We start from the raw sequence: 13,717 nt of genomic DNA, 5'->3' as shown, positions 1-13,717 counted from the left end.
GAAATGGGTAAAAGAAGCAAACAGCTCACGAGAGAGATCAGTCGTGTTTATCTGGACAGAATTGCTCTCTCTGGGGGAGCAGATGAGGCTCTGGAGACACTTTAGTGTGTAATGTACCTTCACTGTGTCATAAACAAACAAGACTTTTTCTCATTTTACTGACTACAGCAAACCATCGTAATGAAGTTGAAACTTTCATTCCAGAATCACTGGAGCGTTTTGAGTGCTTTAAACCTGTGATGCCTGACATATGAAATAATAGCCTAAAGGGCTAAAGGTTTGTTGAAAAAAAAAAATTAAGTTACATCATGTTTTATGTCTCATATAGTATGAATGAAAGAGTGAGAATAAGGAGGAAAAAATGTGATACAGCAGTCTTTACAGGCAGAGATGTATAGTAACGTAGTAGAACTACTTCACTACTGTACTTAAGTACTAAAAGGCGGTATCTGTACTTTACTAGAGTATTATTTTTTTCTCCTACTTCCACTTTTACTTCGGTACATATTTTCGCTGAGTTTAATACTTTTACTCCGATATTTTTTTTATGTGCTGCATCGTTACTCGTTACAATTATAATAATGTTACGAATCATTCCATTACAAACCACTGCCAGAACTGTAGATGCGCGTGCTGACTGAACTGCTGTGAAGAGAGAAATGAACACCGAGCCGAGCCAGATAATGACTCGTTCACGAGTCAAGAACCGGTTGCATTGGTTCTCGGATGACCAGTAACGTTAGTTCTTTCTGACAGTTCGATTCAATAAACCAGTTGAAGAAAACAGTTCACCGATTCTTTTGCGCTCGATGCAATGGCGTCATTGGCGTTGACTGCACATGGGCTCATAACATTAACACAGAATCAGTTCAGAATCAATCACCAAAAGAAACAGTTCGGTTCCAGACGCTCTGTGTGTCGGTTTGCTTCACGCTAACAGCCTAATTCATCTGTGGATTAATGCGTATTGGAGACGCAAACTGTTTAAAACGATTCAGTTCGATTTGGTGAACTGTTTCAAAAAGATCCGGTTACATCGAATGATTCGTTCGCGAACCAGATATCACAAACTGCTTTGTTTTTAACTGTCTTACAACAGACACGGAAGAGAAGACAATGCTGAATAAAGTCGTAGTTTTTAGCTATTTTTGGACCAAAATGTATTTTCGATGCTTCAAAAAATTCTAAATGACCCTCTGATGTCTTATGGGTTTGAAACAACATGAGGGTAAGTTATTAATGACATCATTTTGCAAATTGGGCTAACTAACCCTAGTAACCGTTCTTTTGTTTGCAAGAAGTTACAGTCAAAGGAATTGTGATTGTCCTTTAGGTTAATCATTTGAAATAGTAAAAACAATATGTTCAAACTTTTGACTACTTTCTTTAATAACTACATAACACAATACTTTTACTTTTACTTTCAGTACTTGAGTAGTAAATTTTAAAATAGACTACTTGCAATACTTAAGTACAAAAAATGTTGAATACTTTAGTACTTCTACTTAAGTGTGGTGCTTAAAGAGCACTTCTACTTCTACTCAAGTCACTTTTTTGATAGAGCACTTGTACTTTTACTCAAGTATGGGTCTCTAGTACTTTATACATCTCTGTTTACAGGGTTAAACTTCTGTCTTTCTGTCTTTCCAGCAGGCAATTCTGAATGAAGAATCCGGCTTCATTCTGGGGTCGTTTATTTATTAAAGATAATAGTTCCAATTAAACTAAAAAGGGTTTTTCAGCCTGAGGCCAAGTCTCATTTCTAACGAAAACAAAAATGATGATCTGAAGAATGTATAATCATCCAAAGAACCATATAAGAGCCAACTTAGGATCCCGAATGGAGCCAAAAAATGGTTATTGGTCAATAAAGGGTTATTTTAGCATAGTCCATAATCCATAATAACACTTCCTCCAGTGAAAAAGCCTATTTCCTGTTGTCTGTTGATTTTTGTGTGAACTATTCCTTCAGGTAATCTGTATGGCATCCTTTTTTTTTCTCGTTCCGTTTTATTTAGCATTTTATCATCCACTTTTTCAGGATTGCATGGGGGTAGAATATAATATTTTACATGATTATATTTAGAATGTATATTTACAATGTCAATGTTTTGCTAACAGACATTGGGAAAAAAATTGCATGTTTCAATTTCGATCAGTATTACTCCCTGAATAATTGTATTGCAAAATGAAGACGGCTATGCCGAACCTGCACAAATCTGTGTGTAAACATGCTCAGATGATCTTTAAAGAGCAGGAATAAATCCAGTAAACATTACTACAGGTGAAGCATGCGTCCAGTAAAAGTGCAGTAGATAGTGATCCTGATGCAGAAGTGAGTGAGAAACACACTGAGCTAATGCTCATCTGATGTTCCTCACCACCTGTGCTGTGCTTTTCATTTGTAAGATATCATCACAGTTAATATACTTTTTATCTGTCACTCAAACAGTGATATAACTGACAGCACTCACAGTAGTCATTTACTGTAGAGTTGGACAGACTGTTAAAACGTGAAATCAAGTAAAGTATGAGAAAACATGAGCACTGCCAAACTGAAACACCAGAAAAATATCTAATAAACATGTTTTGGTCATTATAAAAACAGCTTTGTTGACAGTATTTTCTGTATGTAACACTGCTCGATTTTAAGTTTCAGCTGAATCAGTGGGAAACATAAACCAAAAGGTTGCAAAAATGCAATATTTATTGCATTGAATATTGGCACCAATATATGATTTGACTGAAAACGTTATGGCGGCATTTGAAAGTTTTCCATTAAATCAGTTGTTTTGTATTTCTTGTACAAACATTAGTGCGTGATGCTTAAGAAATAATTACTTCCTGAACATTTCGAGTTTGAATGTTTTGATATTTTTAATCTGATGTGCATTGACAGCTATAAGTCCTATATAATGTTAGGGACGTAATTGCATGCAATATTCTATTGATCCACTAGTGCAACCCCAGACGTTGTATAATAATATTAAATTAATGCATTTAAAAAACATTTTAAATAATTATAGATATTGCACGTAATACTTTTATTTAAAAAAAAGGCTAATTATTATCATTATTATTATTTACTAGAATTATGCTTTCAGTATTTAGCATGCTGAAAATGAGCATTATATTTTACTGTAAAAAAAAATGGCACCATTCAGTAAATTATATGCCAAAATCCAGGCCCTATTTATATCCAGACTATTTGCAGGAAAGTTTTGTCTGAGGAATTTGTCTCACATAAAAACTGAATTCCTGATGAGTGACATGCAGTAAATCCCAGATGTATACTCTGGAGTCTACAGCACAAGCAAATCTCTCTTATATGTCTGTTTTGTTTGTGTGTAATGCAATTAGGACTAACTAGCTCTTTCGTCGTGCCTTATAATATTGAAAACAGCTCATGCTTAATTCAAGAGCTTCTCATGAGAAAATACAGAGCAAAACAGTTCAGATCATGTTTATATCACAAACAGATTCTTCACTTTTATTTATTTGATTATTATTAGTCTCCCAGCTTTACATTTCATTTTACTTTGAGATACTAATCATTTAATAAAAAACGTATATATATATATATATATATATATATATATATATATATATATATATATATATATATATATATATATATATATATATCTGCATTTTTATTAATTTTCGTTTCTATTAATAAAAACAGAATGCAGTTTATTTTAGTTATCTTTAAATAAAAATTAGACATATTGGACTGGCAATAAAAAAAATAAAAAAAGAATTTTTTAAATATTTAATTTTATTTCAGTGAACATTAACAAAATTAGATAGATTTTCCCCCACATTTAAAAGTAGAATTTACATTTATTTCACAGTTCTCAACCGTCTCCTTCATCATCTTGCGATTCATTGAATATTCCAGTAGGGGGCGCTATGAAGTCACACATTTGATCTGGCTCCAAAGGCTGCAGCAGTGTAATTAATATTCATAAGCTTCTGTCCTGTAAAGGTGTCAGCGCTGTGATTGGTCATTGTTCTCTCCCAGTGATGCTGATTGGCAGATCTTGTTCATTAAAGAAATCTTTATTCTAAAGCATGCATAAGATTATAATACCTTAGTTTTGAAAGATTATATATTCATGATATTTGTATGGTCGTATTCACATGAATTTCCAATATCAGTTGAGTAAATAGCATAACCAAAGATTTGTAATATCAACAGCACATTTTTAGATGAACATAAAATTGAAAGTAAAAGTGCCACTTTGCATCAGCCTTCATAGCTGAATAAACAATACTGTGTGTATTAAATATTTTTATATTTATAAAAATGTGTACTAATACTTTTGAGTGAATTAACAATGACAAATATTTATAGATTAATATATACATTAAATATAGACTAAAATTTACTCTCTTTAAATAGATTTTTTATTGTTTTATTGTTTTATTGTTAGACATTTGGAACTAAATTATTGAATTGATAATTTTACATATTTATAAATTAATGTAATATACAAAGTAGTATAATTGACAAAATTGCAATAATTTATACATAATTTCAATATTAATTATTTTAAATAAAATAAAATCAATTATTAAAAATCATAAAAAAATACTGATTTGGCAAATAAACGACAAGTATATAATACTTTTAAAATAATCATATTACGTATAGTCTAATTATTATAATTATATAAGTTCAAGAATAGAATTACTACAAATATCAGTATTTAGAAAAAAGATGGTCTTTAGTACCAGTTTGCATTAGCTGCTCAGATTTAGCCTGTTCTACTACCAAACATGAACATCTAGATTAATTCTCTATATTCACAAAACCTCCATAAGACAAGCGATCATAAGTGTAACGACAACACGTCTCACTTTTATTGCATCCAGTTCCAAACTACAAACTACAAAGCCTGTCTGGCCTGTGAAGGGAATGTTCAAATGGACTTGACTTTTTCTTTATGTGTGCTTTAATCCATCAGCTCGTGTTCTGGTTCCTGAAGCTCAGATGACTGCATGAATCACTGTGACAACTCTGACATGATCAGATCAGATGCATCTCATTTCACCTCAACACAGCTGAGAAGACACAATAGACATCTGAACAAATATAATCATTTTATTTGGAGCCAATCTGAGACTAAGAATAATTGAAGGCTTAACTCAATCATTTTGTATTGACCTGAATAACATGCAGCTAACTCTGGAGCCACTTTAAATATGTTTTTTTTACTTAGACTATAATATATGTGTGCTACATCACTCATGTAAAATGGGAATGTGCGCCTGCAGCATGTTGAAAAAGGAAAGTGACCCACATGTCATAGGGTGATCTCTGTATCTGTCAGTTTGAACAGTAAATCTGACAATAAATATGGCTTACTTTCATAAAGCATGCAGTGAACAAACATAAAGCCACATTACAATTAGCTAACAGGACGCTGATGTTGGGTTCAAAATATCCTCTGCAATTCTACCCCTAAACCCTTGCTAATCCACACAAAAGCCTCCATAGACTCAAAGGAAAAAGTGGCAAGCTGTCCTACTTCAGACCTGGATATCTTCCACCTTGTTAGACTTCAGACAACAAACGTGTTTGTGACCCTCTGACAGCGCACTTTCCCAGCAGCCCTTGAGGTGGAGCTGCTGAAAGGTGAAACTGCCTGTGATGTATATTTCACACCGGTGTTTGTGATCAGATTGTATTTAGCAGGATGTGGCTAGTTCCTGCCAGCTCTCTGATGCCCATCTGTGTGTGTGTGTGAGCTGGAGACTGGATAACGTTACTGATGGAGTGTATGTGTGTTGTTCCTGGCACACGCGGTGCGCGTCCATGTGAGCCAAGTCTGCTGGGAAGCTGCTCTAGTTCTGGTATATGGGAACGTGTCTGGTTGCACTGCACTCTGGGAAATTCATGTAATTGATTTCCGCGGAAGAGGTTGTCATGTAAACTATACACTCAAACACATCCAAGGGCTGTCACTCCACTTAAACATGGGTTATTGTAATTTTAAACCCCACTTTTATTCTGGTTAAAGGAAAGTTTCACACTTGTAAATTAGAAATGGGTTTAGGACATCTGGTAGGAAATATTCAATTCAAGAGTAATATTCTCTTTCTTTCACTGTAAAAAAATGACTGAGTTTAACGGTAAAAGACTGTAAAAATGTTTCAGTAAAAACCTGTAAAATGGTTAACGGTAAGTTCCCCTACTAGATATGATCGATGAAAAACTGAATTGGACATTTCATGTAATTTACAGTATTATACCGTTTTTGGAAGTGATAAAGATTGTATAATTTACAGTGAATAACCGTAAATTGACATTCCCAGAATTCCCTGCATTACATTTTCGATTTGATGTTTTGTTGTTGTTGAAATAACAATGTTTCTTCTTAGTTTTTTCTAATCAGTTGTGAACCTTTGGGTACTGTATGTTACATCTAATGTTGTTCAGTTAATGTTTATTGCATTATTTCAGTTTTATCTGTGTTACCATGTTGGTGTTTAGTGTTTGTGTGAAGGTCACTGTGCACATTCTATATATATATATCTATATATATATATAGATATATATATATATATATATATATATATATATGTTAATATTTAAAAGCTGCTTGTGATAGGCTTGGGTTCATCATGTGATTTTTGTCATCATTTGATGTCTGCCTTTACATCTGCAAGACGTCTATAGGATGTTTCCTATCAGATGTCTAACATACATTTAGATTTAGACATTTAAGATGCTTATGATTTAAAATGAATGTAAAACTGACATCTTAAATACGTCTGTCTGATGTTTGTACACAGCAGATGCTTTCCAGATGAAGCGATCTTTAACAGACATCTTGCAGACGTGTGCTATCTGGGATAGAACAGTTAGCAATTTATAATAATAAAATATTAGAGATGTTATGTAAACAGGTTGCATTCACTGATCATCCAAACAGAGCTTCTTTAATCATTTGCAATAAACAGAAATTTTTTTATTTGTTTTGGCCGTTCATTTAAACAACAATGGTGTTTTAGGGGCCTGAAAATGCAAAGTTTTGAAAATGCGTTTCAAAGTTCACGTTTTTGAAAATGATACCGTTATGGTCTTTGTGTAAACTATGAAAATGCAAATTTCTGAAAACAGTGAAATCATGCACATGTGTGTTATGTCAGTATGTGCGCAGGCACATAGTGGGCCCTATCATACGCCCGGCGCAATGTGGCACGGCGCAAGTGTTTTTGCTAGTTTCAGCCTGACGCAGTTCTAATTTTTCAGTCCTGCGCCGCGTTGGAATGCATTTGTGCCAATTGTTGCTGTTTTGAGGAACTAAAAGAAAAAGACTGCGCCATAGACAAACTCAAACCTGATCTAAAGCCTAAAGTCAATGACGCAATTTTTTTAATTATTATTATTTAAAGAGCGTGTTAGTAGAAAATGCACCTCTGGGTGGGTCCACAATGCAAATTTACTTTGATTATTACACACAGGGACACGGGGCAGCACACAAACATTTTTAAATATGAAACAATAAAATAATACAATTTATTGTGTAGGCTATATTAATATAAAAATGCCTACTTGTCATAATGTATGATAGCCATTGTATGTATCAGAATTAGGCTATTTGCTTGCACACGATCAGCTCCTTTTCATCTCTGGAGACACGTTACGTCTTTGCACTTGCAAATTCCGCTTTGTAAATTGCAAATTCCCCATGTCACGAGCGCAACTGTCCTCTTAAAGAGAATAGGAGATGACTCTCTGATTGGTTTATTGCTCATTACGCCCAATAAAACACCCATTACTCATTAAGAGAATAGGGACAACCAGTTTAGACCATGCGCCCGGGCGAGCCGACCACTTTCCCGTCGTTAAATTAGCAAAAGTTTATTCGGACACGCCCTCAGTGTACCTATAATTTAGAACATGCACTTAGATCATTAAATAGGGCCCTGTCTCTCATTACAAAGTGATATCCACAACTTGCTTGTCATGCATAATACAGTATTTTAAGTAATTTCCAAGCATCCATTGTTTTGACAACGTTGTGGTCTATATGTGAAAGAAATCATTTTTTCTATAAGTATAGACATACCCTAATTTTTTTCCCTGTTGCTATGTAGTTTCTTTTGGAGCTGGATTATTACTAGGGTGCTGCTGTGCAGTTGCTATGGTGGTCTATATTTTTTAATGCATTGCTTGATTGCAGTTGTTTCAAGTGTTCTAACATGCATTTGTTTTATGTTTTTCAAGATTTTTTTTATATCTTTTGTAAATTAAAATGTCTTAACTGTCACTTTTGGTCAATTTAATGCACTTTTGTAGAACAAAAGTATTAATTACTTTTTTAATTTGTCATAATTTTGGGGGGGTTAGCAGACACCAGTGCTTGAGTGTTGTTTTCAAGGTTTTCAGGATCAGATCTTCTGAGGAACCATCCCTTTCTGAATGCATTTAGATGCAGTCCAGTGGAAGCTTCAGTTCAGAGATGCACACAGACTTCAGTTACATTATGACGGTAGTGTTCAGCCGCCTGGTAAATAACACTGATGGATAAATTGACTCTAATGTGCTGTATTTACCTGACTGGGGCAGATTTACTCCGGTCACTCCTAAAGGTCACATGCACACTCTGTAGCTTCTCCTACAGGTCTGTATCCTTTAATTCCAGCCCATTAGAGCCGCACTCTTAATAATGGAGCAATGGGCAGTTTGCTTAGATTAAAAGCTTCCCTCTCAATAAGACCGACCGAGTGCAGTTTGTGTGTGTGTGTGTGTGTGTGTGTGTGTGTGTGTGTGTGTGTGTGTGTGTGTGTGTGTGTGTGTGTGTGTGTGTGTCTCTCTCTCTCTCTCTCGCCGCTTGCATAATGATCTGCTCGATGTACTAGCGCTGGGTCTTTCTCTATAATTCACTCATTTACTCAGCTTCATGCCCTTTGCAGGGAATGCTATTATTATTATTATTATAATGTTCATAAAAGCCATATTATATTATATAATTGGGGGCCTCATGCAATTAGTTACACAATAATATGTCATTCTTGCCAAGACTAGTATTTAGAAATGTGCTTAAATTGTTTTCTTGTTTAAATGTTCTTACTTTCTGGTCTTACTTTCCAGTCAACTGCTTTAAATCAGGAAACAATTGCTTTAGAGGAAAAAAATGTATGATTTCTTTCTGAACATGTAATAATTTAATTAATTAATTCAACATTTGTTATACATTAAAAAAAAAGTAAGTACAAGTTAAGTAAGGTAATGCTTATCCTAAAAGATAAAAAGGGTTTTTGTAAGTGCATGAGGTTTATACATAAAAGGTAAGAAACATTAAATATATTCTCTGATAAACAGCTCACTTTTTTGCTTCTCGATTAAAATGATATAGTTTTTGCTACAAATATTGATTAAGAATTAAGAACACTGTTTAATGTTTTTACAGAGCGCAACTTTTTGCCACAATTAAAGGCTGGATATCAGGGTGTTGCTATGCATTTGCTTGGGTGTTCTGTGGATCCTAAAGTGTTGCTATGTAGTTGCAATGGATTTCTAAATGTTTACAAAGTTGCTATACATTCGCTTCATGATTGCTATGTACTGTTAGTACTATGCTGATCTATGTGGGGTTTGTAGTGCATTGCTTTGCATTTGACAGGGTGTTTTAGGCATTGCTATGAGATATCTATGCAGTCATTATGTGGTTGACAATTGGTTGCTATTGTGATCTATGTGGGGTTTTTCTAGTTCATTGCTTTACAGTTAACAATGTGCTGTAGGTCATTGCTATAGTACTGCTATGTCATTGTTAAGGTGTTTTTTTTCTGTTTTATTGTATGCCTTTTGGAAATTGTCTGTCTGATCACAGTACAGTATAAGCTCACTTCAACAAGACACACAATTTGAGTCAAGCTTCTGCTGGATTATGCAATTTTTTTAAATTCTGAATCTCGGTGAAAAAGTTGAACATCTTAAATGCCCTGAAATAGAGCAAACGTAACACTCGCTGCAGGATCCCAAACACAACACAACATCACATGCCTATGATGTCGGCACATTTCCACTGTCGTGATTGGCCGAGCTCAGCGTGAGAGGGTTAGGGTGTCGATGGGTGCCGCGAGGTCTTCCGACCCCTTTAGCTTATTTTAAGCCAAAAACGCCTCCGCAAATAAACCTCCCCCACTGAGAGGAGTAATTGGTGTAGTATCTCCCAGCACTAGCATGAGATCGTGTCTGCTCCACACTGCCAGCGCTCCGCGGGACAGACCCATTTCCATGAGTCTCCAATGTTAAAAACGTACAGTTTCAAACTCATAAATGAGATTGATATTGTCCTTTTGTGTGGGCTAATGTGCACTTTGTATTTGTAAAGACAGCTCTTGAAAAACTATATTTTCTAGAATAATGTATTTAAATCCGTATTTGGTGATTTTGTATAAACTGAGTAAGTGCGGAGTATGTGTACTTCACATGTTTGCTGTACAGCTGTATGCATGCAATAAACAAGTGCATGAAATAGTTTTCCACAGTGCACTTACATTTACATTTATTCATTTAGCTGAAGATTTTATTTAAAGCAGTTTACAAAAGAGGATTCACTGTAAATAAATTCATTGTATCTAAAGCAAAATTATTTTATTTTTTTTGCCAGGACACTTCTGGTGGCAATTAAAGCTATGTCTTTTGACGTTTCCCCTTTTTATTTGATTAAACTACCACAGGTTAATATAAAAAAGTCAACTTGAGTCGTATGAAGCATAACTAAGATTGTGGTTAATCTTGCAGATCATGACTTATGATTCGCGATCCCCAAACTGACTCAAATGATTCGCGAACCCGCTCCGAACTGCCGAATTGACTCAAATGATTCGCGATCCCCAAACTGACTCAAATGATTCGCGAACCCGTTCTGAATTCCCGAACTGACTCAAATGATTCGCGAACCCGCTCCGAACTCCCGAACTGACTCAAATGATTCGCGATCCCCAAACTGACTCAAATGATTCGCGAACCCGCGCCGAACTCCCGAACTGACTCAAATGATTCGCGATCCCCAAACTGACTCAAATGATTCGCGAACCCGCGCCGAACTCCCGAACTGACTCCAATGATTCGCGATCCCCAAACTGACTCAAATGATTCGCGAACCCGCTCCGAACTCCCGAACTGACTCAAATGATTCGTGATCCCCAAACTGACTCAAATGATTCGCAAACCTTCTCCGAACTCCCGAACTGACTCGAATGGACTCTCACGCCCGTTCCACAAATTTTTTTACGCACCCATGTTAACGGATTCCAGCGTTCACACTGCACATGGTTGCGGTCCATCAGTGCGTTCCAGGACCAGTGCGTCTGCAGCAGTGCAATGATCATGAAAGCACCAATTAACTGCAGAACATCCACTGCTGGGAAACTGATGCAATGCTACATTTCTCCAAATCTTGATTTAATCAGCAAATGATTAACCCACAGATGCAATAATTGCCCTCATTATAACTGATCTGGAAGATTAACCTCAGAATGCTAAATTCTCTGTGCCGACCTAATAGATAATTTGTATTTTCCAATCTATAGATGTATAGATCTATAGATGTTGGGCGATCACCAAACTGATTCAAATGATTCGCGAACCAGGGCCGTCGCCAGAACAAACCAAATGGGGGGGCATTTAATTTTCATAGGGGGGCACACTTTTTTTACAGACCAAAACATAAACCCATATTAGGCTATAACTAAAATAGACCACAATAGTCTTGTTTTGTTAAATTATTCAAATAAAATACTTCACCGTTTGACCTCAACGTCTCTGTTTATTGTCTCTTAACATTTCCAAAACCGCCAAAAATTTATTCTGAGATCGCATGCAACGCGCAGCTCAGCTGCGCAAAGGAATTGCATATAAACAATACAATACTGTATGCTTAACTAAATGAATTGCATGATTTATATATACATATACATATACTTATACACACAAACTGCATATTGTAATTTGAATTAATAAAACTACTAACACAAAAATAACATATTGAAAGGTCTGCTGCTGGAGACTTGCCATTGGCTGTTGTATTTGAATAATTAATGAGGTAGGTCTTTGCAAGGTTTGGGTGCTGTTTTGGGATGTTTTAACAGTCATTTATGAATATAATTATATTTAAAATTATGTTCTGTGTAATAATGCGTTGAATAATGAATCATCTGAATCATTTCTGAAGGTAATGTGTTATGCATTTCTAGTGTTACCGTTGTAGTGATTACTGTTCCTGTGAGCCAAGTTCTGCTGAAACAACAATATTAGTGCAATGATCTAAATCAATAACTATCAATATCAAACGTCTAACTGCGCGTTCGCACCGGCGGCGTCGGGAGCGTCAAAAATCACTATTGCTACTCTGCTTACCACGATGCAGAAAGATTCGTGAGCGCTCAGACGTTCTGACGTAGATCGAATGCTTATTTTGTATTAAAAGTGGCGCAAACAGACTTGTTGATCTTATGCAGACTAACCACAAAGAGGTTAACGTTATAAGTTAATCTCATTAAATATTATTGTGGACGAAATATTAAGATCCTTTACTTAAAATGAACGATCTCAGACACCTTGGTCCACGTATCCCTTTTAATTATTTTTTTATGTCCCTGTACGCAAACAGGGACACATCATAGATTACTGCAAACGCGAAACAGTAATCAACCTGTCCTCTATTTTGCTTGGGAACTAATGTGATCGGAGCTGCGTCCTCTGGAATCCTCTCAAGCGGTTGACTTCTACGTTCCGATTGGTTGCTGCCCAACCGCGTCATAGCTCATTACCATAAAGTTGCCTTGATTTCAACTCTGCTCGACGCTCTCAAAGGCCAAGTCGCGCCGCGCCGCTCCTCGCCGCTGCTCGACGCTGGTTTACATTGAAAATGAATGACTTCCGGCCACTTAGACGCTCTCGACGCCGGCGGTGTGAATGCACAGTAATGCAAGTTTGGTTAATTGTTCTGTGCGTTACGTTTAGGGGGGCACAAGAAGTCATTTGGGGGGGCACTGCCAATTCAAATGATTTCTCTCCTGATTCAGACTAGACCACTTTTTCACTGGAGGAAGTGTTTTTATGGATTATAAACTCCTATTTTAGCTGGAAGCAACAGTCTGAAGTTAAAAACATCTTAATGCTTCACAAAGACATTTACTGATGGACTGGAGTGTTGTGGATTATTGTGATTTATTTATCAGCTGTTTGGACTCTAATTCTGACGGCACCCATTCACTGCAGAGCATCCATTGCTGGGACATTGATGCAATTTCTCCAAATCTTGTTTTAATCAGTGAATGATTAACCCACAGATGAAATAATTGCCCTCATTATAACTGATTAATAAACCTCACAATGCTAAATTCTCTGTGCCGAACTAATAGATAATTTGTATTTTCCCTTAGTTTTTAATTTGCAGTTGAGGGTCCTGTGCTGTTTTAGCAGAACAGAATGAAGGAGTTTAATATAAACGGATGGTAACCAGGAGGCTTTGATAGATCTATTTTAAGATGTCTTCTAAACATCTATTTGAAATCTTATAGGAAACGATATATAGATGTATTGCAGATGAGCAAACACTTTAAAGATTACGTCTTGCAGATCCAAATGCAGACGTCATATAGACAACTCAACACTGGTTTTCTCTGAGGTGGTCGGATCACATCAGATTGTGGTTAATCTTGCAGATCATGACTTATATCTACTCTTCCT

The sequence above is a fragment of the Carassius gibelio genome, chromosome A23, assembly GCF_023724105.1.
Source record: "Carassius gibelio isolate Cgi1373 ecotype wild population from Czech Republic chromosome A23, carGib1.2-hapl.c, whole genome shotgun sequence".
NCBI lineage: Eukaryota > Metazoa > Chordata > Actinopteri > Cypriniformes > Cyprinidae > Carassius > Carassius gibelio.
Note: the sequence above shows the minus strand (reverse complement) of the source record.